The 27,454-nt window shown below is 44.3% G+C and overlaps 1 long non-coding RNA gene across 1 annotated transcript in view; it reads left to right on the top strand.

The window, feature by feature from the left end:
* LOC143830119 (uncharacterized) overlaps positions 1 to 25,429 on the top strand; it is an 80,823-nt gene extending 55,394 nt beyond the window's left edge. The window contains exon 5 of the long non-coding RNA XR_013228356.1: positions 24,120 to 25,429. This is a non-coding gene — a long non-coding RNA (uncharacterized LOC143830119). The remainder of the gene's footprint in view (positions 1 to 24,119) is intronic.
* The last annotated feature ends 2,025 nt before the right edge of the window (positions 25,430 to 27,454 follow it).

Genomic DNA, 27,454 nt, shown 5'->3' with positions numbered 1-27,454 from the left:
ACAAAATACACAAAAACCATACATCTTCTCCTGAGGCTTTTCTCCAACTGCCTTATCTTCAGAGGTGAATGGTTACCAAAGAGAGGCCCTTCACCAGCCTTTCTCAACTTTTTTACTAGTGAGAAACCCCTAAAACATCCTTCGGGCTTCAAGAATCCCCAGAAGTGATGTGATCATGCAGAATATGGTTGAGAAGCATAGCTGTGTGCATGCCCAGTTGGATCCCCCTCCCCTTCCCACTGCCTCCAGGTCCATCACTGACCAATTTTGGGAAGGGTGAGGGGGGCAGATTGACATGACCATATATGGTCATAGCACCTGATAAATGTTTAACTAATTAAAATATATATTAAAATTAATTAACTCCCACTAATTCAGGAAACGCTTGCAGGGCTGTCAAGAAACCCCAGGGTTTCACAAAACCCTGGTTGAGAAAACCTGGCTTTCACATATGCCTATAGATTGCTCCCATTATTTACATGCACAGACCAAACGTACTACGAAAACTCTTTGGTTCATGTACATTAGCAAACCTAAAAGCTGTAGATGTGAGATTGGATCTCATCCCTCATAATCATTTTCTTTTGTTTGTGACAGATTAATATTAACCAATTAGCAAGAAAGCCCATTGCAACATTGCAATGGGTGCTAGGACCCAGCAGGACATTGTTGTTGTTGTTATGTGCGAAGTCGTGTCCGACCCATCGCGACCCCATGGACAATGATCCTCCAGGCCTTCCTGTCCTCCACCATTCCGCGGAGTCCATTTAAGTTTGCACCTACTGCTTCAGTGACTCCATCCAGCCACCTCATTCTCTGTCGTCCCCTTCTTCTTTTGCCCTCGATCGCTCCCAGCATTAGACTCTTCTCCAGGGAGTCCTTCCTTCTGGTAATTAGGGCTGGTTTGTAGAAGGGAAGCAGGGCTGGTGTGGTTTGGGGCAGCTTTCTCTGTCTCTCTCTCCCTCCGTTGCAGCAGGGGTGGCTCTCTCTGCGTCTCTCTCTCCATGCCAGCAGGAGCCATAGCAGGTAATTAGCAGGGCTCGTGTTTAGGAGGGATACAGGGCTCTCTCTGCCTCCCTCGCAGCAGTAGCGATAGGAGGGAATGAAGGCTTGTGTTCGGTCTGGCAGTGTCTCTGTCTCTGGCACATCTGAGAGGAACGTGCCTAGCACCCAGGGAGGGAGGGCGGGAGCAGTAGGGGCAGGGCCAATCAGGGTGCAGCCAGTGTTGCTGGCTGTACCCTGATCAGCCCTATTCCAACTCGGACAGCCGGACATGTTCCCCCAGGCTGTTTCACAAATATATAGAGGAACCATGGATAAGGATGTAGGAATTTAGAGATCACATGGAGTGAGAGACAAAATCATTGATACATTTTTTTTTAAGTACCATAGAGGCCATGAAGATGCATCAGAGTGAAGATTTTTTCACTTTAGCCTACAAACTGTATTGCCCACACTAAAGTGCATAAGTATATGGATTTATACATTTGATAAATGTTGATACACGTATTGATACAAGCATAGTAAAAAATAATGCAAATCTCCTTGAACCTGTTTTGAGTACATCTCTCAGATCACTAAGTATGGCAGGTGTATTTCAAGAGATACAAGAGTTTGTGAACCCCTTCCACCACATTCAGCACTCGCTACTGCTATAGATGCTGGGTGTTTTCATAATTTCCTTGGTTTAACTGATTACTGGTTTTACATAGAGTTGCAAAAGACCCAGAAAGACATATCCTGCCCATTAGTAGGGATTTGATGTGTGCAAATAGGCAGCTGAAGTTTTTCATGGCATGAGAAATAAAATTATATTATAAGTTAGCTTCTATTAAAGGGGCAGGATATTTTTCTCCAGGCCAGCTGGCAAGACTAGTCTTCAAGTGTCATTTTAATGTATTTCTTGTGAGCTGCCTTGGAAATCAGATGATAGGGGTAGAGTAGCTGACCTGATCTCACATGTGGGCTCTTCTGTTTGAAGAATAGAAACTGGGGCATTGTAAATAGCTCAATTTCTCTGATAGAGAAGGGAAGAAACAGTGAATAAAAGTAACTACATGGAAATAAGCTAAGTTGGTGCACCTGTTGGAAGTTACAGATATTAGGAATGCTAATGTAATGCTACTGGATCTATATAATTAGCAATTTGATTGGCATCATATACAAATTGTCACTCAGCTTTGGGAGCCCAGAATATGACAATCCCAGCTGCAGATTTAAATTTAATTGTATTCCAAATTACCGTGAGTTTAAAATAAAATTCAGCCAGATTAGAAAATCTATAAGACTTTTGCATCTGAGTGGGAGCATTTGGACAGGTATACATGATGAATCTAGTTCCTGAAGGTGGACAATTACTGTAGCATCTCATTCTCAATACTGGAAATGATGAATAATATAGGTCCTCTCCTGTGTCTGACATCACCTTTTAACTTTGTCTAAGATACTCTTTGGGTGTGAAGGGACAACACAGAAGTATGAGGTGGTGCTTTTTCTCCATCTAATTATGATAGGCTTAAATTACGCATGCAAAGTGGGGATTTTCCTCCCCAAGATTATTATCCCTGTGACTTGAGGCATGACTGCAGGTTTGGTTTTTCTTTCTTTCTGGATGATGTATTGCTAATATTAAATGTCAACAGAAGTATGCACTTGTGGACATTCAGGAATTGGGAAAAGTCCATGGGGGGGGGGGAAATACTTACACTTCAAATATGAGAATTTTGTCTACACACGATGAGGCGAAATGTCAAGTATAAAGAAGCCTTTCAAGCACAGGCTTCTGCCTCTATCCCTGAGTAACCCCAGTTGGGATACACATTTAGCTCCCTGAGAAAAAAATGCTACTGCAAACAGAAGGCAGGGGGCAGTATTTGTTTTTTTACCTTACCATATATCTTAGAGCGGCGGTCCCCAACCCCCGGTCCGAGGACCAGGACCAGTCCGTGGATCAGTTGGTACTGGGCCTTCACGTCCTCCTCCTGCTTCACGAGCTGCCCTGCCACTCTGCTGCCAACTTGCCTTTGGTGCTCTCCAGTGGCCACCATGGCTGGGGCTCCCCGTCAGCATGGCACTGCCTCCCCGGGCCTCAGTAAAACTGTCAAGCGTTGACCGGTCCCCGGTGATAAAAAGGTTGGGGACCACTGTCTTAGAGAGCCCCCTTTCCCTGCTTTCAGTGGTTTATAGAAATAGGGTGAATGTATATATCACCTACAAATTCCATCCCTCCTCCAACAGAACCTATGCTAGAGCAGATATTACCTATAGTATATTCATTTGGTTCTAACCCATACCCTGTTGGTATTGTGGGGATGAATGCAGATGTGATTTTAGTAATATAGACTAGCGATCCCCAACCTGTGGGCTGCACACCACATGTGGTCCGTCAACTAATTGGAGATGGGCTGCGAAGGACACCTTCTCCCCCCCCCCCCCCCCCGGCCCTTTCGGGTGTCATTATCTCCCATCACTCCCAGATGGGACTATCTCGTTGTAGAGAAACAAGCTCAGGGTTCCCATTGATTTGTCATTGTCATGAGTTAAAATTTCCATGAAAATAAAATGTTCCTTATGTTCATTGTTGTGGCATGTCTGTATCTTATTTTGAAGGGATGTTTAAACATTACCATAGCGATCAGAGAGCGTTAGGGCAGTGGTTGAGAGTAGAGGAGTAAACTACCCCCCCTCGGGCCTCAGTAAAATTGTCAAGCGTTGAGTGGTCCCCGGTGATAAAAAGGTTGGGGACCTCTGATATAGACTATGTTTTAAACTAGTTGCAACAAGAGGAATATATTTTGATTATTACTCTGTCTCTTATTTAATTCCCACCACTCTAGACATGCGGCTCATGGCATTTAAAAAAATTGATGCTCAATTACAATAAACCTTCCAATAAAATCCCATTAAACCAACATACAAAAATATATAAAGCTATAAATCATGGTGGTAAAAATTAAGCCTCACCCCACCATGGCTTACTGCCAGCCAGACGTCAAGGGGAACAGCATCCACTGGTCACCAGTATGGTAGCAGATCTTGGGGGGGGGGAATCTGATGTTGATATTTTGCTCTTGCAGCAAAATCTGGGAATGTTCAACAACCACATCCTGCTACAAATACTTAGGACTGGGCAGGAGGTTGTGTGGTACAATGTTGACTATGGGGCAGACCCTGCAACAAACTTCTGATTTGGCCTCATGTATAGGCCCTGGTCTCACTGATCAGTTTTTGAGCCAAATTAGATAAGAATCTTCTGTTATCTGAAGACATCCTATTCACATGGGAGGTGTGGTGATGTCCTGACTAGATATCATATCTTCATCATTCCTTGCATCTGTGCTGCAAGTTGGCCACCATTGTTCTGGCCAGCAAGTTTTTCATTTAGCAAACCAATAAGACTCTGATCTAAGAGTCAGATGATTGTACACATTATAAGGTGTTGTGCACTGCAATCATTCTCTTCACAGATTGTCTTGCCTACACAGGAAAATCCATTTGCAAATGATTGTGGTAGCACAATAGCAACTGATGTGCTTTTGTACCTAAATGAATAGTAGCCAGATCAGAAAAAACAGGAAGACAGCTGAGCATAACCAGCGGATAAGTCAATTGCAATGAGAAGGTGAGGGACTTTCTTTGTGGGTGGGAGAGGGGGATTGTGGTTATAGGGTCACACTGAGTCCACAGAGAGGCGCTGTAGCTTCGTGTGGTTTCGCAATGACTAGCTGGCAATTATCCCTGATCTGGATTCGGCACCGTCGTGTAATGTAAAATTGAAGAACCAAAGAGCATATTCCCGTCCAGTTCGCGATGCCTTGGCTGCGTTGTAAAACCCTGCAAGGCAACCGGTATCCCAGTAGTTCACAAGCGGGGAAACTGGACTCCACCTCAACACAGCTGCTGGATCGGATGCTTCGAAGCCCCTGAGCCGGGAAACAAAGGCGAGAACAAGCCAGCCTGCTCCCCTCCCTGAGCTTTGTGACAGTGCCCAACAACTTAGCTCCTACTGCATGGCGATCCTTAGCAAAATTTCGAAGTAACCGTTGGAAGACAACGGATTGACCCTATTGCAAGTAGTTAATCGGACTAGGGCCTTTCCAGGGCAACTCGCTGCAGGAATGTATAGGCCCTTCCCACACGCATGTCTCCCCCAGATAGCACCAAGGACCCGACCCCCCCCCCCCCCCGGCACTTCTGCCTCTCGTCCCGACTTGAAAGTGGCTCTTCGGTTACCGGAGCGCGTGCCGCTCCCTCCCCATTGGCCGCCGCGCCAGCACGTGCGCACCCGGGGGGTTGGGCTGGTTGGCTGACTGGTTGCTAAGGTAACCGCGCAGAGTGAGGCGCCGCTCCCAGCCAGCCTCAGCCCTCCACGAGCCCCCCGGAAAGCCGGGCGCTGAGGACCGCGTGCCTCCTCCGCCCAGGGGGTATGGAGACTCCTGGGGCCCCCAAGGCGCAGCAGCGGGAGCGGGAAGCGGCTCTGGAGGGACGCGTGCCGAGAGGGACAGGTAAAGGGACGCTGCTCTCACGCATGCCTTGGACCAGGCGGCGTCTGCTCTGCCGGCTCTTGCGGAAGAATGCGAAAGTTTGGAGCTTCGTGGGAGGGAAAGAGGGAGAGCCGGCTTGGGAGACAGATCAGTAGTTGCAGTGGAGACCTGTCGTGGTCGCCACCCGCCCCTCCCCTCTCCTCCCCTCCCCACATGGCAGTAGATGGTGGCGAGGGATGCTGATCACAATTAGCACGAGTACTTTCTCCCAGGGCCGGGGGCCGGGGTGGGCGGGTGGAATTGCCTGGCCGGCTGGGAGAGAGCGAGGCCTTTCGCCCTCCGCCGGAGGTGCCCAAAGTGCTCAGATGGGTCCCGGCTGCTCCCCGCCGTGCGCTCAGGAAAGGCGCTGGCAGGAGGAGGCGGGGCGGAGGGGCAGACACCGGCTCGTGGCTGCCAGCATCTCCTCCGCTGGGGCGGCTGCTGCTCCCTGCGTGAAAAGGGCAGGAGCGGCCGCCTCGCATGGGAAACCGCGCCGAGCGGGGCTTCTGCAGAAAGGGGGGGGGGAGGAGGCGGAGGCGGCGGCGGCGGCGGCGGCGGCGGCGGCAGAGCTAGCGAGGGAGACGGTGCGTTCGGCGCAGCTCGGCAGGCGCCGCCGGTGCTGGGAGCAGACACAAGGGACAGCTTGGGCTGCAGCTTCTCCGGGCCGTGGCGCCGCTTCTTGGTCTGTGTCCGCCTCGCGCTCAAAGGTGAGCGGAGGACAGCTCCACTTCGCCTTTCTCCGCCAGCGCCAGATCCTCACCGCGTGCGAACGGGTACCTGCGGACGTTTCTTAACTTGAACAGGTTCCGTCACCGCTCCTTGAGAAACCCTTGTTGCCATTTTGGGCTCTTTCCCCTACTTTGCTTTATAGAGGTGTATTTGCAAAGGAGGAATCAGTGTGCCTGTTTGGGATGAGGCCGGTCAAGAGCGAGAGCATGGGTAGTTCTTAAGGGATTCCCACTTAGTATTGGTATGCTTGCAAGAGCACCGGATTTTATGTATCTCTGTGTTTTGTTTTGTCTTTTTTGGTTGTTGGGATTTTTTTGCAAAGAACGCTGGACCTGAGGACCTTGATCAGATCCTGCAAGTTCTTATGTTCTTACACTTTGAAGCCAGAGTGCTTACTCAATATCCCATATCACAAATTAGTTGTGCCTTAAATGTTGAGGGATTGTTTATGTATTTTTGCTTTATCCATCACTACAAAATTGACTGTAGACTACCCCCCTTCCTTATGTAGATCAGTCAAGATTGAAGATGCCTGTAAAAAACTAGGCTAATTTTTAATTATAAGGAAGGATATTAATGCAAACATTGTCCTTACCCCTTGTATATTGTATTTTATATGGTGACTGTAATAATTCTTGTTAAACTGACTTTTTTGAGTTAGCATGTTTGGAGCAAAAGAGAATTTATTATGTTTTGTCCCTTTTTGATAATTGTTTGTGATAGTCTTTCTGATAGTCCAGGCTAACATGATCTCATCTTGAAAACTTAGCAAGGTCAGTCATGGTCAGTATTTCACTGGAAGGCTACCAAGCAATACCATGGTTCCTAAGCAGAGGCAGGCAATGGCAAACTTCTGAATGTCTCTTGCCTTGAAAACCCTACAGGGTCCCTATAAGGTGGCTGCAACTTGATGACCCCCCCCCAAAAAAAAAAACAAAGTAAATTCAGTTGAACATCAGACTTCAAGACAGAAATATCATTATTGGAGTAACTATTTTTTTTTCTTCAGGTAAAAGATGCATTATTTAACTAGATTTTAGGCCTAAATCCAAAAGGTGTGACCTCATACAACCATGTGTTCCTGAAAAGCAGCACATAGCATGTTCATGGCCTTGTGGAAACCTGGCTTCTGCTGATTGGTGCTCCTGGCTTAGAATGTTGACTCTATCACCAGCCAGTCATTGGCCTTGTCTCTCTGTCTGAGCTGCCTCACAGGACTGTTAGAAGGATAAAAAAGAGGAGGGAAAGCTGTGAAACTTGATGTCTGTCCTAGGAATAAAAGAGAAGCAGTTTCATCCTAGAAATCCTGACTATGGGAAACTGCTGCTTTGTACCCCCTGTGTCAGTTGTGCAGTGCCCCATCATCAGCTGTGATGTAGAAGACAGTAGAAGATAACCTGGTGTTAATGGCTAGTAAGATTCAGATCCCCTGAATAAATTACATGCCCTATCCTGAAATTGATGGCAGTTAATATATGTTCTAAATGTGGGATATGAACATATTAAACTGCTTTATACTCAGCTAGACTGTTGGTCTATCTTGCTCATTCTCATGCTATGATGTAAATATTTGCTGAATTTTTTATTTATCTTATTTATTTAGATTTATATACTGCCCTCCCTTGTTGCTCAGGGTGGTTTAAAAAAGAACATAAATTTTATGGTACAATGCAACATAGTACGATAACAGTATCAATGTAGTATCGTCAACATAGTCATAACATAACATAGGTAGCGTATATTTCACAGAACATTTAATCACAATAACGTTACAGTTACACCCCTGTAATGTGAATGTATCTGGATGGGAGGGGGTTCTGGGAGCCTAATAAGTGTTGTTATTGGCCTCAACCAAATGCCTGGTGGAAGAGCTGTTAACCTTCTACATCGGCCTTTTTCAAATTTTTTTACTATTGAGAAAACCCTGAAACATCCTTCAGGCTTCAAAAAACCCCAGAAGTGGCAAAATTGTGCAGAATATGGTTGGGAAGCATGCCCACCTAGGGACACTTCCCTTCCCCCTCCCTCCAGGCCCATAATTGACCATGTTGGGAGGGGTTGGGTGGATTGGTATGACCATATACAGTCATATCACCTGATGTTTAACAAATTTAATAATAATGCAGAAATTAATTCCCACCAATTTGGAAACCCTTCCAGGGCTGTCAAGAAACCCCAGGGTTTCACAAAACCCTGCTTGAGAGAGCCTGTTCTACAACGTTCGAAAAAGATGTGCCAAGTGTAGGGTTGCAAGGTCCCTCATGGCCACCAACGGGGGATGGGAGGTAAGGTTGCCAGATTCAGGTTGGAAAACTGGAGATTTGGGTATGGAACCTGGGGAGGACAGAGACCTTAGTGGGGTACAAAGCATCCATTTTCTCCAGAGGAACTGATCGTTGTAGACTGGAGATGAGCTGTAATTCCAGGGGATCTCCAGCCACCATGTAGAGGCTGGAATCCCTAAAGTGGGAGAAGAAAAGAAAAACCTCAGTATTTCCATAAAGTAGAATCACTGCTTACTGTCTTTTTGGTCTGTATTTTCCACCTCTCTGTATTTACCCATTGATTGTAAAAGTGAATAAAAGGAAGTTTTCACTCTGTATCGTCCTTCCAATATAAAAGGCTGTAAGCGTGGCCATAAGGCCTCTGTGTGACCTCCCATTTCCAGTCATGCATGCCCCAAGATTAATCCAGAGGGTATATGTGTGTGCACAGAGGTAGTAAAACACTGAAAATGGTAATACAAAGGGACTTTAAGGGAGCAATGCACTTTTTTCTGCTTCAGAAGATTGTTCACACTGTCCTTACTTGCACTGGTTATGTCATGCTATCACAGAATGTCATAACGTGATGTGACTGATGCAGTCTCATGTACCAACATCATGGCAAAATCACTGAAGGGCAAAATATTTTTTCACATCGTAGCAGTTTATAGATATTTGGAATAGTAGCTCATGTCTGCGGTGATGCTGTTGTGATATCATGTGGGAACCTTTCACCATATTACATAATATTTTTGAAGGCTGAAGCCAGTAGTTTGACTGTTGCAGAATTCACTGGTGTGAAATCAATGCTTTCTGCAACAGGTATCTTAGTTATTAATCTATTTGGTTGTTACAAAATAGCATCAGCTCACTAACAATTAAAATTCTAACTAAAATGAAATGTGGAAGTAATGTGATTTTGGATGTTGTCTAAAAACACCATACCGATATGAAAGTACCAGAGTCTAGGTCGAGATCTAGGTTCAGTCCTACTCTGTTGGGGAAGCTCACTTGGTGACATTAGAGACTCTGTTATTAGCCTAACCTACCTAATGGGGGATCTCTGGCACCAGCTGGATTGGGGCGGGTTGGTACTGCTCATATTGCTCAACCTTATGACATCATTAAACATAGTTGATCATGAGCTTTTAGCTTGCTGCCTTGCCGACACTAAAATAGGGGGAATACAGTGGCTTATCTCTGTTCTCCAGGATCATGGACAGAGGGGTAGCCGTTGAGGAGAGACAATTGCACTATTGCCAACTCCTGTGTGGAGTGCTGCAAGGAGTGGTCCTCTCCACCATTTGGGTGACAGACGTATTCTAGTCCGCACGCGGAGACTCGTGGAATCCGAGAGATTCCTGAATGCCCTGCGGGACCCGATGCCCTCCAGCACCTCGTTGACGGCCTTGGTGGAGGACTGGCAGTCCCGCCTTACGGCCACCATTGACAAGATTGCTCCTAGGCGCCCTCTCTGCCTTCGCCTCAAACAGGCTCCATGGTACTCCCAGGAGCTTTGGGAGAGGAAGAAGGAAGTGAGACGGCTTGAGCGAGTGTGGAGGAAGACTCGCGACGAAGCTACAAGGACATCTCATCGCACGCTTATGAAGGCGTATGAGAATCATAGAATCATAGAATCATAGAGTTGGAAGGGGCCATACAGGCCATCTAGTCCAACCCCCTGCTCAACGCAGGATTAGCCCTAAGCATCCTAAAGCATCCAAGAAAAGTGTGTATCCAACCTTTGCTTGAAGACTTCCAGTGAGGGGGAGCTCACCACCTCCTTAGGCAGCCTATTCCACTGCTGAACGACTCTGACTGAGAAAAACCTTTTCCTGATATCTAGCCTATATCGTTGTACTTGAAGTTTAAACCCATTACTGCGTGTCCTTTCCTCTGCAGCCAGCAGAAACAGCATCCTGCCCTCCTCCAAGTGACAACCTTTCAAATACTTAAAGAGGGCTATCATGTCCCCTCTCAACCTCCTTTTCTCCAGGCTGAACATTCCCAAGTCCCTCAACCTATCTTCATAGGGCTTGGTCCCTTGGCCCCAGATCATCTTCATCGCTCTCCTCTGTACCCTTTCAATTTTATCGATGTCCTTCTTGAAGTGAGGCCTCCAGAACTGCACACAGTACTCCAGGTGTGGTCTGACCAGTGCCGTATACAATGGCACTATGACATCTTGTGATTTTGATGTGATGCCTCTGTTGATACAGCCCAAAATGGCATTTGCCTTTTTTACCGCTGCATCACACTGCCTGCTCATGTTTAGTTTACAATCCACAAGTACCCCAAGGTCTCGTTCACACACAGTGCTACCTAGAAGTGTATCCCCCATCCAGTAGGCATGCTTTTCATTTTTCTGACCCAGATGCAGAACTTTACACTTATCTTTATTAAATTGCATCTTGTTCTCATTTGCCCATTTTTCCATTGTGTTCAGATCTCGTTGAACTCTGTCTCTATCTTCCGGAGTATTTGCCAGTCCTCCCAATTTGGTGTCATCTGCAAACTTGATGAGTAGTCCCTCCACCCCCTCATCTAGATCATTAATAAATATGTTAAAAAGTACTGGGCCGAGCACCGAACCCTGAGGTACCCCGCTACTCACCTCTCTCCAGTCTGATGAAACACCATTGACAACAACTCTTTGAGTGCGGTTCTCTAACCAATTCCCTATCCACCTAACGATCTGAAAATCCAGATTGCAGTCCTTCAACTTATCCATCAGAACATCATGGGGAACCTTGTCAAAAGCTTTACTAAAATCCAAGTAAATGACATCAACTAAATTTCCCCGATCCAGCAAACCTGTTACTTGGTCAAAAAAGGAAACTAGGTTGGTCTGGCAGGACCTGTTGGAGACAAATCCATGCTGACTTCCTTGGATCACCAAATTGTCCTCCAGATGTTTGCAGATCGCTCCCTTTAATATCTGCTCCATTATCTTCCCCACAACAGAGGTCAGACTCACTGGTCTGTAGTTTCCCGGGTCATCCTTCCTCCCTTTTTTGAAGATCGGAATAACGTTTGCTCTTTTCCAGTCCTCCGGGACATCTCCAGTCCTTAAAGAGGTTCCGAAGATGATGGACAAGGGCTGTGCAAGTTCTCTGGAAAGTTCTTTGAGTACTCTCGGGTGCATTTCATCTGGACCAGGGGATTTGAACTCATCCAGTGCAGCTAAATGCCTCTCGACCACCTCTCTATCCATGTTAACCTGCCACCCAGACACTATCCTTTGGCTACAGCCATCTCTAGATGTGCCTAAACACTTAGACCTGTGGGAAAAAACAGATGTAAAATAGGCACTAAGCCTTTCTGATTTCTCTGCATCTTTCGTTAGAGTTTGTCCATCCGCACCCAACAGCGGGCCTATTGCCTCCTTTACTTTACGTTTGCTCCTCACGTAACTGAAAAATCTTTTCTTGTTACAATGGGCTTCCCTGGCCAATCTTAGCTCACTCTCAGCTTTGGACTTTCTGATGATTGATCTACAGTGCCTAGTAACCTGTAGGTACTCTTCTTTAGAGCTCTGTCCTTCCCTCCATTTCCTGAACATTTTCCTTTTCTTTCTTAGTTCCTCTTGAAGTTCTCTGTTCATCCAAATAGGCTTCTTAGAGCTCCTGCAGTGTTTTCGTATTTCTGGAATAGTCATTGATTGAGCATGCAATAGCTCTTGTTTGAGTAGCGCCCACCCTTCACATGCTCCCTTCCCTTCCAGCATTCTCGTCCATGGTATGACACTCATCATGTCTCTGAGTTTATTAAAGTTTGCCCTACGAAAATCCAACATCCGCGTCTGGCTACAAGCTTCCTTGGCTCCCCATCTCAAAAGGAATTCTATGAGGACATGGTCGCTTCCCCCTAGGGTCCCCACCTCCTTCACCTCATCCACCAACTCTTGCCTGTTGGTCAGTATTAAGTCCAGTATGGCTGAACCTCTTGTGGGTTCATCTACCATTTGATAAATGAAATTGTCAGCCAGGCAGGTCAGAAACTTGCATGACTGAGGACGCTTCGCAGAGTTTGTTTCCCAGCACACATCTGGGAAATTGTCGGTAGCAGACACCAACCACCACACTGTTTGTTTTCCCCTCGCTTATTTTCACCCAGATGCTTTCCACTGTAGATATGCTCTCCTTCACTAGAATTTCCTGACAGGTAAGCCCTTTCCTCACATACAGTGCCACTCCTCCACCTCTTCGATCTATTCTGTTTTTTCTGAACAGTTCATATCCATCCACCATTACATTCCAGTCATGAGAATCATTCCACCAAGTTTCTGTGATGCCTACTAGATCATACCTTTCCATCAGCATGAGAAGTTCCAGCTCTTCCTTTTTATTGTCCATGCTTCGGGCGTTAGTATAAAGGCATCTGAATCCTTTTACTTTTGGTTCCCTATGAGCTGGCCTTGCCGGTTGGGCTGCCTCCGATCGTTTTCCTTCCATACACTCCCTATGTTGATCGTCTCCTTCCCCTAGTGGCTTTAGTTTAAAGCTCTCCTGATGAATCTCCCCAGGTTCCTGCCAAACACATTCTTCCCCAGTTTTGATAAGTGCAGTCCATCAGGTGCTAGTAGGCCTTCCTCAAGAAAGCCTATCCCATGGTCCCAGAAACCAAATCTCTCCTGCCGGCACCAACTACGCAGCCAGTGATTCACCTCCATTATCTTCCTCTCCCGACGCATTCCTCTTCCCTTGACAGGCAAGATTGAAGAGAATACCACTTGTGCCCCCATTTGCTTGAGCTTCCTCCCCAGATCTTGATAGTCTTTTTTAATAGGAGCGATGGTATTCAGGGACATGTCATTCGTTCCCACATGGACCATCACAAATGGGTAGCGATCCGTAGAATGCGGTGAAAACGGCGAAACGAGACTTCTACGCCGCAGAAATTGCGTCCGCAAGCTCTCGCCCAGCACAATTATTTAAGGTAATTCGATCACTTACTGCCCTCGAGGAACGGTGACAAACGATAAGGGAATTGGAATTGAGCTGTGTGGCATTATTGAGCTATTTTGCGGACAAAGTCCTGTCGCTCCGCCGTGACCTACCTGCCACGATTGATACAGTTAGTGAACAGGAAGCTCCGTGGCCATCAAGGGGGTTAGTGTTTGATGGCTTCAGGCAGCTCTCTGTAACCGAAGTGGACAAGTTACTGGGTTCTGTGAGGGCGACCATTGCCCCTTGGATCCCTGTCCATCCTGGTTGCTCAAATTGGACGACCAGCGGATAGGAGGCCCCTTGAGGGAGATTGTCAACCTCTCCTTAACATCTGGAGAGTTTCCCAAGGGGCTCAAGGAAGCAGTGGTACGCCCTTTACTGAAAAAGCCATCATTGGACCCGCAGAACCCCGCCAGTTACCGCCCAGTTTCGCACTTGGCGTTCCTGGGTAACGTGATAGAGCGGGCCGCGGCAGACCAACTCCTAGGTTTCTTGGATGAAACTTCGGCCCTCGACCCATACCAGTCTGGCTTCCGCCCTGGCCATGGGGTGGAGACTGTGCTGGTCACCCTCATGGATGATATCCGGCGCCAGCTGGATCGGGGCGGCTCCGCCATTCTCGTGCTTCTAGACCTGTTGGCAGCATTTGATGTGGTCGACCACGAGTTATTGGTACACCGCCTCGCCGGAGCTGGAATAAGCTGGAATAAGGCGCTTCAATGGCTGGTCTCCTTTCTCCAGAACCGGACGCAGAGGGTTGCGATAGGGGAGAATATGTCGAGCCCTTGTGAGCTCCCTTGTGGGGTTCCGCAGGGGGTGATACTCTCCCCCACACTTTTTAACATCTATATGCGCCCTCTAGCCCAGCTGGTCTGGGACTATGGGCTGGGATGCCACCAATATGCGGATGACACCCAGCTCTACTTCCTAATGGACGGCTGACTAGACTCCACCCCGGATACATTCGCCAGCTGTTTGGAAGCGGTAGCTGGATGGCTCAGGCAGAGTCGCCTGAAACTCATCCCCTCCAAGACGGAGGTCCTGTGGCTGGGCAGAAGAGGGCAGGACCAGGAAGCACGCCTCCCATGCCTGAACGGGGTGCAATTAACACCTGCACCAGTTGCCAGGAATTTGGGGGTGACATTTGATGCCTCTCTCTCTATGGAGGCTCAGGTCACCAATGTAGCTCGGATGGCATTTTTCCATCTTCGCCAAGCCCGGCTACTAGCGCTCTACCTGTCCTCAGAACACCTGGCCACAGTGATCCATGCAGCAGTCACTTCCAGATTAGACTTCTGTAACTCGCTCTATGCGGGCCTTCCCTTGTATTTGACTTGGAAGTTACAGCTGGTCCAAAATGCGGCTGCCAGGGTCCTCACTAGAACACCTTTGAGGGCCCACATTCAGCTGGTGCTTTGTCATCTGCACTGGTTACCAGTCTGTTTCCGAATCAGATTCAAGGTACTGGTATTGCCCTTTAAGGCTATACGTGGCCTTGGTCCCGTCTACCTGCGGGACCGCTTGGTTGCTTATGCCCCCCGCAGGGCACTCCGCTCTGCGGGTATGATTTTACTGGTTGTCCCGGGCCCACGGGATGTTCGCCTGGCCTCAACCTGGGCCAGGGCCTTTTCATTCCTGGTCCCAACCTGGTGGAATGAGCTCCCAGAAGATCTAAGGGCCCTGCGGGATCTACCAGCTTTCCGCAGGGCCTGTATGATGGAGCTCTTCCGTCAGGCATATGGTTGAGGCCAGGGCAGCTCTCCCACAAATCCATCAGAGGATCCCCTCCAATATTGAGATCTCTAACATCGAGATCATTGTTAGATCTATTGTATTGGTGCCACCCTCTTCTGAATATTATTCTCCCCACCAGGCTGAACCTGGGGGGAAGTCAGAATTGTGACCACCGCCGCTTATATGTTATATGTAACTTTTGTTGATGTTAATTGGGGTTTTTATGGGGATTTTATTGTGTTTTATGTTGTAAACCGCCCGGAGACCTATTTGGAGAAGGGTGGTCTAAAAATTAAATAATAATAATAATAATAATAATAATAATAATAATAATAATAATAATAATATTTAACATCTTTATGCGCCCTCCTGCCCAACTGGTCTGGGGGTCTGGGCTTGGGTGTCACCAATAAACAGATAACACCCATCTTCCTCCTGATGGATGGCCACTTCGAGACCTTTACCAGAAGTCTGGAAGCAGTGACAGGATGGCTTAAACAGAGTCTCCTGAAACTCTACCCTTTGAAGACAGAGGTCCTGTGGCTGGATAGGAAGGGTCCAAGTGAGGAAGTATACTTGCCCTGCCTGGACAGATTGCAGTGACTGTTGCACACTCAGCCAGGAACCTGGGCATGATCTTTGATGCCTTCCTTTCTGTGGAGGCACAGGTCACAAAAATCGTGCAGCTGACATTTCTCCATCTTTTGTCAGGCTAAGCTACTAGCACCCCATTTGGCTCTGGAACACCTAGCCACAGTGATCCATGCAATGGTCACCTCTAGACTGGCCTTCTGTAACTCACTCTACACAGGCTTACCCTTATCCCTGCTCTGAAAACTGCAACAGGTCCAGAATGCAGCAGCCAGGATCCTTACAGGTATATCTTGGAGGATCTACATACAACCTGTGCTGTGGCAACTGCACTGGCACCCAGTTGAATTCTGGATCATGCTTAAGGTTACCTTTAACGCCATTCACAGTTTGAGCCCAGTGTACCTGAAGGACTGCCTTACTGCCTCTGCCCCCTCAAAGAGCTCTACACTTAGCCAATACCAACTGGCTAGTCATCCTTGGCCTCAACTGGGGCCAGAACATTTTCTGTCTGAGCCCCTACTAGGTGAAATGAGCTCCTGGAGGAGATCTGGACCCTTCTGGAGCTGGCACAGTTCCTCGGGGTCTGTATAATGGAGTTCTTCAGCCAAGCTTTTGATTGGTGACAGTGAACTAATAACATCTACCAGGCCTCCCATTAGAGCTCCATGGAGAACTGCCCAATGAGAACATCTGGGGAAATGCAATCAATTATGACCAGACAACTCTTTAATGTTGATGATTTTAAATGTTTTAATGTTTTAAAATTACAATGTTAATTTTATGTGAATAATTTTTATTGAATGTATTGCATATACTGCTATATATTGTTCACCGCCCTGAGCTGGCAACAGGAGAGCAGTATATAAATATAAATAATAATAATATGGAAATGAAGGGAATAAGTTATTTTGGGTCTCCACTGGAGTATAAATATCTGTATGCTAAATAAAACACTACTGTAATGCTGGTGTTTTACGTAGCAATTATGTGTGCTATGCCCTGAACATCTGGATTAGTTACTGATAGGCTGACCAGTTACTGCTGTATCTTTTGGTTTGTGTTGGAGGGTGAATTTCACCAGTCTCATACTACAGTGTAGTAGAGCTGCACTCCTTTTACACAACTTTTAACAGTGCAAGTGTCCAGTTTTTGCTCTGGGCAGATTTGTTGAATCATGCTATTTCCAGGTGAGAGAAATGGATATACCAAAATAAGTAGGCAGATGTGAGTACTGAACATGGCAACCCCATGTTGAATTGAACATACCTGATGATGCCAAGAAATTTGCAAAAGTGGGAGATGCCAAAATAGTCATCATTTGGCAAGATGATACAGATGATCAGTTCACCAAATGATTACATTTACATTGTAGTAGATTGTCACTAGGTAAATTATATTAACCTACAGTTGAATCGTTTTTGCGTAGTGGAAAGGGAGATGGCTTTCTCACTGCCTGCAGTTCTTTTTGTGTCTGTGACAAAATTAGCTTTGGCAGCCAATTTCACACTTCATGTTCAGGTAAAGAGCTGATCAGACAACAAGCCAACACTACCTAAATCATACAAACTTTGGCTCTCTTTTTTCTTTCTTTCAAAGGGTCAACATTTTTCGGTTAGTTTGAAAATGAGATTCTGTAATGTTGTTATAAACCAACAACTTGAGGATTTTTATTAATATTTAATTTATTGGAGTAGTAATTGTTTAGTTGACTTACATGGGTTATGAATTTAAGTTGGGGAATGTTACCCTTAAAGAAATAGATCTGATACATATGATATACGTTCTAAGCTCATATATTGTCAATTTTTTATTATAGTCAAAGATCCAACTCTTATGTTGTAGAGAGTGAGGAAAAATCTGTTCAGTCTTGAATATTATCTTAATGATGATATAGAAAATACAATGATACAAGTGCATTCACAAAGAAAATATTTGAATAAAGCTGAGAAGTAATAATCACAACAATATTGATTGTTATTGAGTAATGAATCAAGATAACCTTATCTATATAATTTCTGGGCAGAACAACACATTATCTTGCTATTATTATGATTTGCTGGTCTTTGACATTATGTTCTGTTCACATTATAGTTTTTAAAGCAACCATATACCTAGCAAGATTTTAACTTAACTCAGCCCTTCTCAACTTTTTTACCATTGAGAAACCCCTGAAACATTCTTCTGGCTTTGAGAGAAAGTTTTTACTCTTCCTGTTCCCTTCTTTTTCTTTTGATGTAAAGGTCACTTATGTCTTTGACTAGCTGAAGCATTTTCAGTTGGTTTCATTGTTGCTATTGTGACCCAGATGTAAATGTCTGCTCTTCCCTGAAGTGTCTGTTCTCCTCCAACCGCCACCCTGGTAGCATGTGGAGATAATACTGCTAAGTTTCAGAATAGTCTTGATTTTTAATTAGCATTCAAACCAGGCCACCAGTAACTATCATTCTTTTTGTGGTTCTCTGTGTTATGTTGTATATGGTTGCTCAGAATTTATTCTAGTTATGGGCAGCCCATATTGACCTAAAACTTTTAACTTCATTGGTTTATCAGTTGTTTGGCCTATTATTCATGCAGTTGCCTCTAACTTTTCTTCTTATATCAGTTCTGTATAACTTTGGACCCAATAAAGTCGCTCACCAATTACAACCTCCAGAGGCACCGTAAACTTTGATTGAAACGGATGGGCTCTTAACCACTTGATGGATCATATAATATGTAATGAATGTGCTAAATTTGACTTGGTCTGTATAAACTTGACTTAGATGTATGCCCTTGGAGCAGCCTTTCTTAACCTTTTACTTAGTTAATTAATTAATTTATTTCTTGGATTTATATCCTGCTGTTCTTGGAGACTGGCTCATGGCTGGTTATAGAAAACAATCGAGACAGTAAAACCCCATAAAATACCCATTAAAACCCCAATAATTACAATTATAGCAACCCAAAATGGCAAAACAACCCTCCTAACAGGAAGGCCATTACGAAGGCAGCATGGGGGAAACTGCCCCAAGTTGTCTGGCACAAAATACCAAGGGGGACCCATACCCTTTGCTCTAGCACTGGCCCCAACCATAAACCTGGCAGAAGAGCTCTGTTTTACAGGCCCTACTGAAAGCTCTCAAAGGGCCTGCTGCTCATCCTGGAGTTCATTCCTCCAGGTCAGGGCCAAGACCAAAAATGCTCTGCCCCTAATTGAGGCCAGGTGAGCCTACTAGGGCCAGGAATGACCGATAAGTTCGTACCTTCTGAACATAAAACCCTGCATGTGACATATGGCATAAGGTGGTCCCTCAGATATGTAGATCCCAGACTGTGAAGGGCATTAAAGGTCAATGCCAAGACCTTGAACCTACTCAGGGCCACAGCTGGCAACTAATGCAGCTGCCTTAGCACAGGCTGGATATGGGCCCTCCAAGATGTTCCTGTGAGGACCCTAGCCGCTTTATTCTGTACCAGCTATAATTTCAGACCAAGTTACAGTAATCAATTCTGGAAGTGACTGTTGCATGGATCATCGTGGCTAGGTGTTCAGGGGAAAGGTAGGACGCTGGAAGCTGTGACTGCCGAAGATGAAAAAATGCCTGGCCAGCTACCTTTTTGACCTATGTCTCCATAGTTAGTGAGCCATCCAAGGTCAACCCCAAATTCTTGGCTTGAGGTACGATGGATAGTTGCATCCCTGCCAGGTAGGGCAAATGCACTGCCTCATCCAACCCTTTCCTCCCCAGCCACAGGACCTTTGTCTGGAGGGGTTAAGTCTCAGGCAACTCTGCTCAAGCCACCCAGTCACAGCTTCCAAACATCTGGCAAATGGTTCTGAGGGGAGATCTGGGAGATAGCACTGAGTATCATCAGCATACCGATGGCAACCCATCCCATAATTCCAGACCAGCTGGGCCAGAAGATGCATAAAGATGTTTTAAAAAGTAGGGGAAAGCACCACACCATGTGGAACTTCACATGGGAGTGAACAAGAGCATGATAGCTCATCCCCCACTGCGACCCTCTGCGTCTAGCCTTGGAGAAAACAACATATCTGTGCATGTTAATGCACATTAATGCCATTCTGGCAAGGCAGTGGACCAAGAACTCATAGTCAGTCAAATCAAATGCAGCCAACAGATTTAACAAAACGAGGATGGCCCAACCACCTGTATCCAGCTGGAGCCGGGGATCATCCAATAGGGCAACCAACGCCATCTCTACCCCATGGCCAGGAGGGAAGGCAGACTGGTATGGGTTGAGAGCTGAAGTTTCCTCCAGGAAAGCCAGGAGCTGATCCGCAGCAGCACATTCAGCCACTTTACCCAGGAACTCCAAATGCGAGACTGGAAGGTAGCTTGCAGGGTCCCGCGGATCAAGCAATTGTTTTTTGAGGAGAGGGCAAACCAGTGCCTCCTTCAGCTGTGCAGGGAACTTCCCAATAGAGAGGGAGAAATTAACAGTATCCCTGACCTAGCCTATTTACTGGCCACCTCCCTTGAGAAGCCAATACGGGCAGGGGTCAAGGGAGCAGAGGTAGCCCTCACTGACCCCAGCTACTTGTCCACTTTGGGTAAGGAGAGCTTTATCCATTGACTCAAGTGGATAGCTGTGTTTTTCTGAAGTAGCACAACAGAATTTAAGTCCAACGGCACCTTTAAGACCAACAAAGATTTGCATGTACCTCATGGTCATATTGCCAGTAATTCCTTTTTAAAAATTAACTTCCACCCGGTAAGTGAAACCCTTTTGGAGCTGTCGTGAAATCCCAGGGTTTTGCAAAACCTCTGTGGAGAAAGCCTGTTTTAGGCCCATTATGCACGGCCGTCGAAACGGCGATTTCGGGTCACATGGAAAACGTGGAGGGGGAAGAAGCAAAGCAAACCACTTATGCACGGGACGGGATGGGACGCAATGGTGGCAAAACCTAGAGTAACTGGTGCCGCTTCTGGTTGCACCCCGGTCACCCGGAAGCTGCGCTTTCTTCCGCGTTTCGCTAACGCGGCTTTTTCGGGGGCATGCACCCGAATCTGCGGCCGGTTGCAGCCGGCTCCGTGCATTATCGGTGATTTTAGTCGCCGCCATTCCACCCCGAATGTGTGCTATCCCACCCGTGCGTAATGGGCCCTAGAAAGACCACTGATTACTGCTATCATCAGTAACTATGCTAGTTAAGACTTTGCCAACCTGCACAGCTGAAAATCTGAAAAGAAGTTGAATCTCCAGAGCATTTAAAACTGTTTAGTGATGTTTAATGATGTCTGTGTATTATGGTACATATACAGTATACCTGAGGGACTGCCTCTCCACCTACACTCCTCAAAGAGCCTTGCGCTCTACTACATCCAACCTCTTGGTGGTCCCTGGCCCCAAAGAAGCCCACTTGACCTCAACCAGGGCCAGAGCTTTCTCCATTCTGGCCCCCACCTGGTGGAATGAGCTCCCAGAGGAGATCAGGGCCCCGACAGAACCTAAACAGTTCCACAGGGCCTGCAAAAGGGAGCTCCTCCGCCAGGCATTTGGTTGAGGTCGACCCAAACCACCGCTTCCAGTTGGCCCCCAAGCTCCCCCCCTACGACCAACACTAATCGGTTTTACCCACTGGGTCCCAGTAAGAGTTGAGCTGAGGCCCTCACAATTTCTATTTTATAATGTTATTGTTATGATCTTGTTAAGTTATTATTGTTATATTGTTATTACTGTTACTGTTACTTCTTACCATATGTTAATTGTGTCTTTTCCTGTTTTCTGTAAACCGCCCTGAGCCCTCGGGGAGGGCGGTATATAAATATAATAAATAAATTAAATAAATAATCTGAAAAATTGCATGGAGGTCCTAGTTATGCTTTATACAGACTTGCATTAGCTTTTTATCTTAAAGGAATAATAGAAATAATAAAGAAATAACAGCTTGTGAGAATGGAGGTATTTTGCTCTTTGATTTTAAGGTACTTTTTTTTCTTCTATTGATGAGGACTTTACAATTAAAATAAAGCAGTTGGAGTTTAGTCCTTTTTAAATCCCATATTTTGAAAAGTTTCTAGGCATCATTATTGAATGGAAAACTAGTTCCAACTGTTCATAAAATCTTTGGTTTGGATACTATAAATGCGATAGTTCTACTTGTTCCATATGACCTCTGGAAACCTAAAAGTGGGGGTCCAGGAAGTAGGGTTGTTAGCTCCAGGGTGGGAAAACCCTAAAGACTTGGAGAATGAAGCCTGAGCAGGGCAGGGTTTGGGGAAGGACTTTAGTGAAGTATAATAGAATCATAGAATCATAGAGTTGGAAGGGGCCATACAGGCCATCTAGTCCAACCCCCTGCTCAACGCAGGATCAGCCTAATGGCATAGAGTTCACTGTTCCAAGGCAGTCATTTCCTCCAGACACACTGATATCTGTCACCTGGAGATCAGTTGTAATGACAGGAGATCTCCTGGCACCATATGTGGGCTCCCTATAGGAGTGCCTTGTGTGTAAGTGTTATGGGGCATTAGAGGAAAGATCTAATAAAATTGCTGCCATCTTTGTTTTCTCTTATTGGAACTTCTCCTGGTGGAAGTTTTGCCCAATTTCCCTCCTTTCTGCAGCCATCCTTTGGTTTAGTGTTTTTAACTCTTCCTTAGCATTAGAAGAGCCTCTTAGAAGAGCCTCTTGTGGCGCAGAGTGGTAAGGCAGCCGTCTGAAAGCTTTGCCCATAAGGCTGGGAGTTCAATCCCAGCAGCCGGCTCAAGGTTGACTCAGCCTTCCATCCTTCCGAGGTCGGTAAAATGAGTACCCAGCTTGCTGGGGGGTAAACGGTCATGACTGGGGAAGGCACTGGCAAACCACCCCGTATTGAGTCTGCCATGAAAACGCTAGAGGGCGTCACCCCAAGGGTCAGACATGACTCGGTGCTTGCACAGGGGATACCTTTACCTTTAGCATTAGTTTTTGAGGGAGTTGCAATGGGATGTTGGGGGAAGGCAGCTCTTTGGGAAAGATTTGTGTCAACAAAGGCCTTATGTTTGTATTTCCTGCTATCTAGCCTATCTTTTTGAAAGAGTGAATATCTAACAATTCAATCCCAAGCAGAGTTATAACTTCTGTTGTGTCTTATTAAAGTAAAGGAATAAAGAATTCAGTTCTTAAAAAAAGAAAAAAAGAAAAAATGTGTTTGATGGGGCCCTAACTTTTCTGTTCTTGGCTATCAGCCTGTTCTTAGGCAACATGTCTTCTTGATCAAAATGCTTATTGGGCCAGAAATTTGGGGATTTAAGTCCTCCTGTTATTGCCAAACGCTTTATCAGTCACCACAGGAAAGTGTAGCTCTTCCACACACAGAAACCTGGACAGAGGAATTATTGGTTTTAGTAATAAAGTAAAAAACATTTGAACTGATGAGATGCCGAAATGGAACACAGTGATGGCTGGATTGGATTTGTAAAGTTCTATAAAACTTGACAGTATATATTGTAACTGCTTGGATAAGGTTCATATTCATCCTTTTGCCCCCCTCCCCTGATATTGATTTTTGTATTTATATATTTATGTATTTTGCTTTCAAGACAACTTTTCCTCCCTGGTTTAGAGCTGGGGAGAATATAGGGTTGTAAAAAGGATAGGCTGTTATGCAGTATTTTTTAAAGTCTGTTTTAAAAAATACACTTCATTGAGATCCCATTGGTAGATGAGGGACTGTGAGCTGAAGGGGAGGAGACAAAAACATGCTAATAGTTATGCATCAAAAAAAGAATATCCTCAGTGCTGTTGCACAAGAAAGGTCAGTGTAAAGCAAGTTTCAGAAGCATTGCTGACAAAGCAGTGCCGGAACGGTGGGCAGCATTTTCAATGCAAAACTGAAAATAATACGATGGGTTTTGTGCTGCAAAAACAGTGTAAGAATTGAGAAATAAGACCTCATTTTTGGCAGTCTTTTTGCGAGTTTTCTGTGATTCGTAATACACCCTGTAGTCTGCTGAGCCCCTTGGAATTCTGCTTCAGGGGATTGTGAACAACATGGGGTGAATTAGCAATCTACAGTTAGACTAAGGAATCTAAAAAGGTGTCCTCCTCCTCAAAAAGAAATGCTGTTTCACTGTCAGTAGTATTATACCAGCAAGAGAGTTCATCTGGATCCATCATTAAACAGTTGTTCATGTATATGCGTGTAAAATCGCAGCTGATTTAGGGTGATCCTGTAGGGTTTTCAAGGCATGTGACTAAGCATAGTGTCCTTATATACAATTTCTAAGAGTTAGTGAATTATTTATTGCATATACATGTTGTTAAGTTATATATTTTAGTGTAATTAAAGGTCAGTTTGTTTATCAAACTGATAAGTTATGTTTTTCCCTCCTCTTTAGGACGTTATTTGTGTGGAAGAAGAAGGTGATGATGACAACATTGCATGGATGATTTTACATAATTTACACTTCCAGATTTGCAAAAGGCAATTATCATTGTGAAGTGCTTACACTGATTTATGGGAGGAAGGTGGATTAGGCAAGGGATGCCGATAACATCAACACAGTGGATTAAATGTACATTTACACCTTTATTGACATATAAATTATCCATGCCAAGGCTGCAATGAGAAGGATGCTGGTGGAGCAATGATGTGGTACAGACTACTAGATATGGACTCAGCTCTGCCAGTCCCCTGCAAGACACATCAATGGAATTTTACATCTGAGCTAAAATACAACATAAAGGCATTTGCAATACTTTTTTGTTAAGCTAATTAGCAGCAATGGCAAACCAGAACTCCGAAAGGATTATAGAAAACAGGGAAGAGTTTTGAAGGCTATGTATTTTTTCCTTTCTCATTAACATACCCTTATTCATACTGTGGATTTTGAGCAACAAGCTTCAGGAGACTTGAAGGAAATATCTGTTACTGGAAATGGAACCTGGATCAGAGTCTAGCCAGCATCAGAAAAGAAAGCCTGTGACACATGGACTGGAAGATCAAAAAAGAGTAAGTTACAAGATTTTACCGGTGGCATTTTGTGCTTAAATTGCTGAGCATGATTTAAGGAGTTCAAATGACACTTAAAATATTTGTATCTGCTGGGGGTTTTCAATGTTGTATTGAAAATGGACCATGCAGTGATGTGGTTTAATTGGCCAGGTGTTTTATAGTGTGGGAGGAGCAAAGAACTGGAGTGTATCTATGGTCAAGTATTTGTGAAAGAAAAGATAGGGGTCAGGAAGCATTAGGAGAAGGAATATTATGACTTGATTATTTATATTTATGGTAAATCAGACACCTATTGTGTGGGAACACCATTGAGGAAATTAACTTGATTTGTTTGATATTTAAAGCACAATTATAGTGGAGTATCTGATAATTGTTGGTTTGTTACGCTGTCTTGAAATATACTCTTGTGTATCTCATGTCTTTGATTAAATTAAGTTCTGCTGATTGGGAAGACTTTGCTGAAAGCATCCATATAGTTTTGTTGTGCAGTCTAACACTAGGCCTTAATTTATACCCAGATGTGACTATGTTTAACATATCAATAATAATTAGTAATTAATTAAAAGTAATAATGCTGGTGCAACTTTAAACATTTTTCTGATTCAGGTCAGCAAATTGTAAAACATGATTTGTACATGCAATATTGATAAAAAAGATATATTTTTGTACTTGTGCAGAGTCCTCTTTCAGTGTGACTTAAATATATGGGTTTTCAGAGACAATTATTGAAATATGTCATCATATATGATCATCAGTGCTCTTTTTGTCATTTTGGTAATACCAGCTGATCTGAGAGATAATGGGAAGGGAAGGATTATTTTTTCTTCTTCTGAGTCTCTTAGAGAATAAAAGTAATTTTGCTCTCGAAATGAAACCAGATTGTTTAGCATTTTTGAAATAAGATTAAAATGCAGCTGTTTTCTTAGGGACGCTCCCTGAAGAATTTCTGAGTGCATTGTAATATCCAAAGTTAACTATATCAAGTTAAGCTGACAAGAACCTTCCCCATCTATTTTCACAGCCCTATTCTGAGGTGGAAATAGCAATCAATACACACTGAAAGAAAATCCCTCTTATCGACTTAATTTCTTGAAGCCTTTAATATATTTTAAGCTTCCTGTATACACGGCTTTACACTGTAGAAGAAAACCATTTGGTGTCCTTGACACCAGGTACATTTTGTTGAGCTGGTTTACCAGTATTAATATGCGGTTTTGACTGGAATTCTGATAAGTATAGAAGGCTACATCTCCCATCTGCTCTTGGCTCTGGGTATTTGGTGCACATGTAAAATGGAGCCTCTGAAAGTATAATATAACCCCAAGTGAGCCTCAGTGGCAGCTGGGATAACATCAATTGGTCATGCTTAGCTGACATTCATTTTAACTTGAACTCTAGCCGTCATGGAGATTATTAAATTTATAATGATATATGTAAGATTCACTTTAATGACTCTTCATGCTTGGGTGATCTCTCTCTTACTTATGTTTGCAAAACAACACTTAATAGAGTATTATGTTTCATTTTTATTGAGTATTCTGGGGAAACGTATGCTGTTAGAGACCTTCTGTGAAACAGATTTACGCTTGTGGAGAAGAAAACAAAAACTGGATTGTAACCCTTCTGCATTCACACCAGTTTGATGACTCTTTGAGAAGAGCCAGTCAGGAATCATTGTGTATCTAACTGCTGTCTAACATTAATAATTAATAATTGGATCAGATTTGTTCATTGGAAATAAATTGGATGCAGATATGAATAAGTAAGCAAGAAGTGACATTAAATTAGCAAAAATCTCATATTTTACTTGTTACACTGACACAAGAAGACTGTAGATTTATCACGTATTTGTCTAGATGATAAAAGAAACTATGTGTACTTCATCTCTTCTTTTAATAAGTGCAGAATTAGAATAAAAATTAGATTTTGGCACAGCCATTGGTTTGCTTTTTTATTATCATGTTCCATGAGTGTTGAATTTAATTAGAATTTTCTGTCTGAGGCCTAGTTTTATTTTATAAACTGAAGTTTATTCCTGCATTCCCCTTCTTCCCTAAGTTGTGGTAGTGGTGATGATAGGTGACTCCTTTCTCATTGATTTATTAGCTCCCCGACAGAATTAGAATGGGATTGACACTAATTATGTTCTGAGTTGCCTAGATTTACCCTCACAATTTTAATGGGCTTAAGTGTAAATTACATGACTAAATCCTGAGCAGCTTTTATTTCTAAAGTTAAAAATGAATTCCCCTTAAGAAACATATGAATAGCACTGATGAAAGCAATAAAATATTATATTAATAAATATAAAACAAGATTTTAGTGTTTTGATGTGGTATGACTGGAGTGAATATACTGCACAGGAAATATTGCGAAATTTGTGGTGGAATGCTTGTAGGTAGTGATTTCAACATGCAGCTCTTAGTAAAGTAGGACTTTATCTTTTCTTAGCAAGGGCCTTTATAAAAGTTGCTATGGTCTGTGTATAAATGGCCATAGAGGTAAATTTAGGTTTTTTTAGTTCAATAAAAATCCATTTAGCCAATGTAGATGATGAGAGAGAGAAATTTTCAGTAGCACAACTTTATTGATTTCTTCTAGATTGATTTATTTCCTTGCTGAATTTCTCATTCAGATTATCATTAACATGCACAGATTTGAAAATGGGGCTATTAAATATTATTTAACCTTTCCTTTTTATTAATTTTTATTAATTGT

This window comes from Paroedura picta, chromosome 2, assembly GCF_049243985.1.
Source record: "Paroedura picta isolate Pp20150507F chromosome 2, Ppicta_v3.0, whole genome shotgun sequence".
NCBI lineage: Eukaryota > Metazoa > Chordata > Lepidosauria > Squamata > Gekkonidae > Paroedura > Paroedura picta.
Note: the sequence above shows the minus strand (reverse complement) of the source record. Positions and strands in the feature narration are given on the sequence as shown.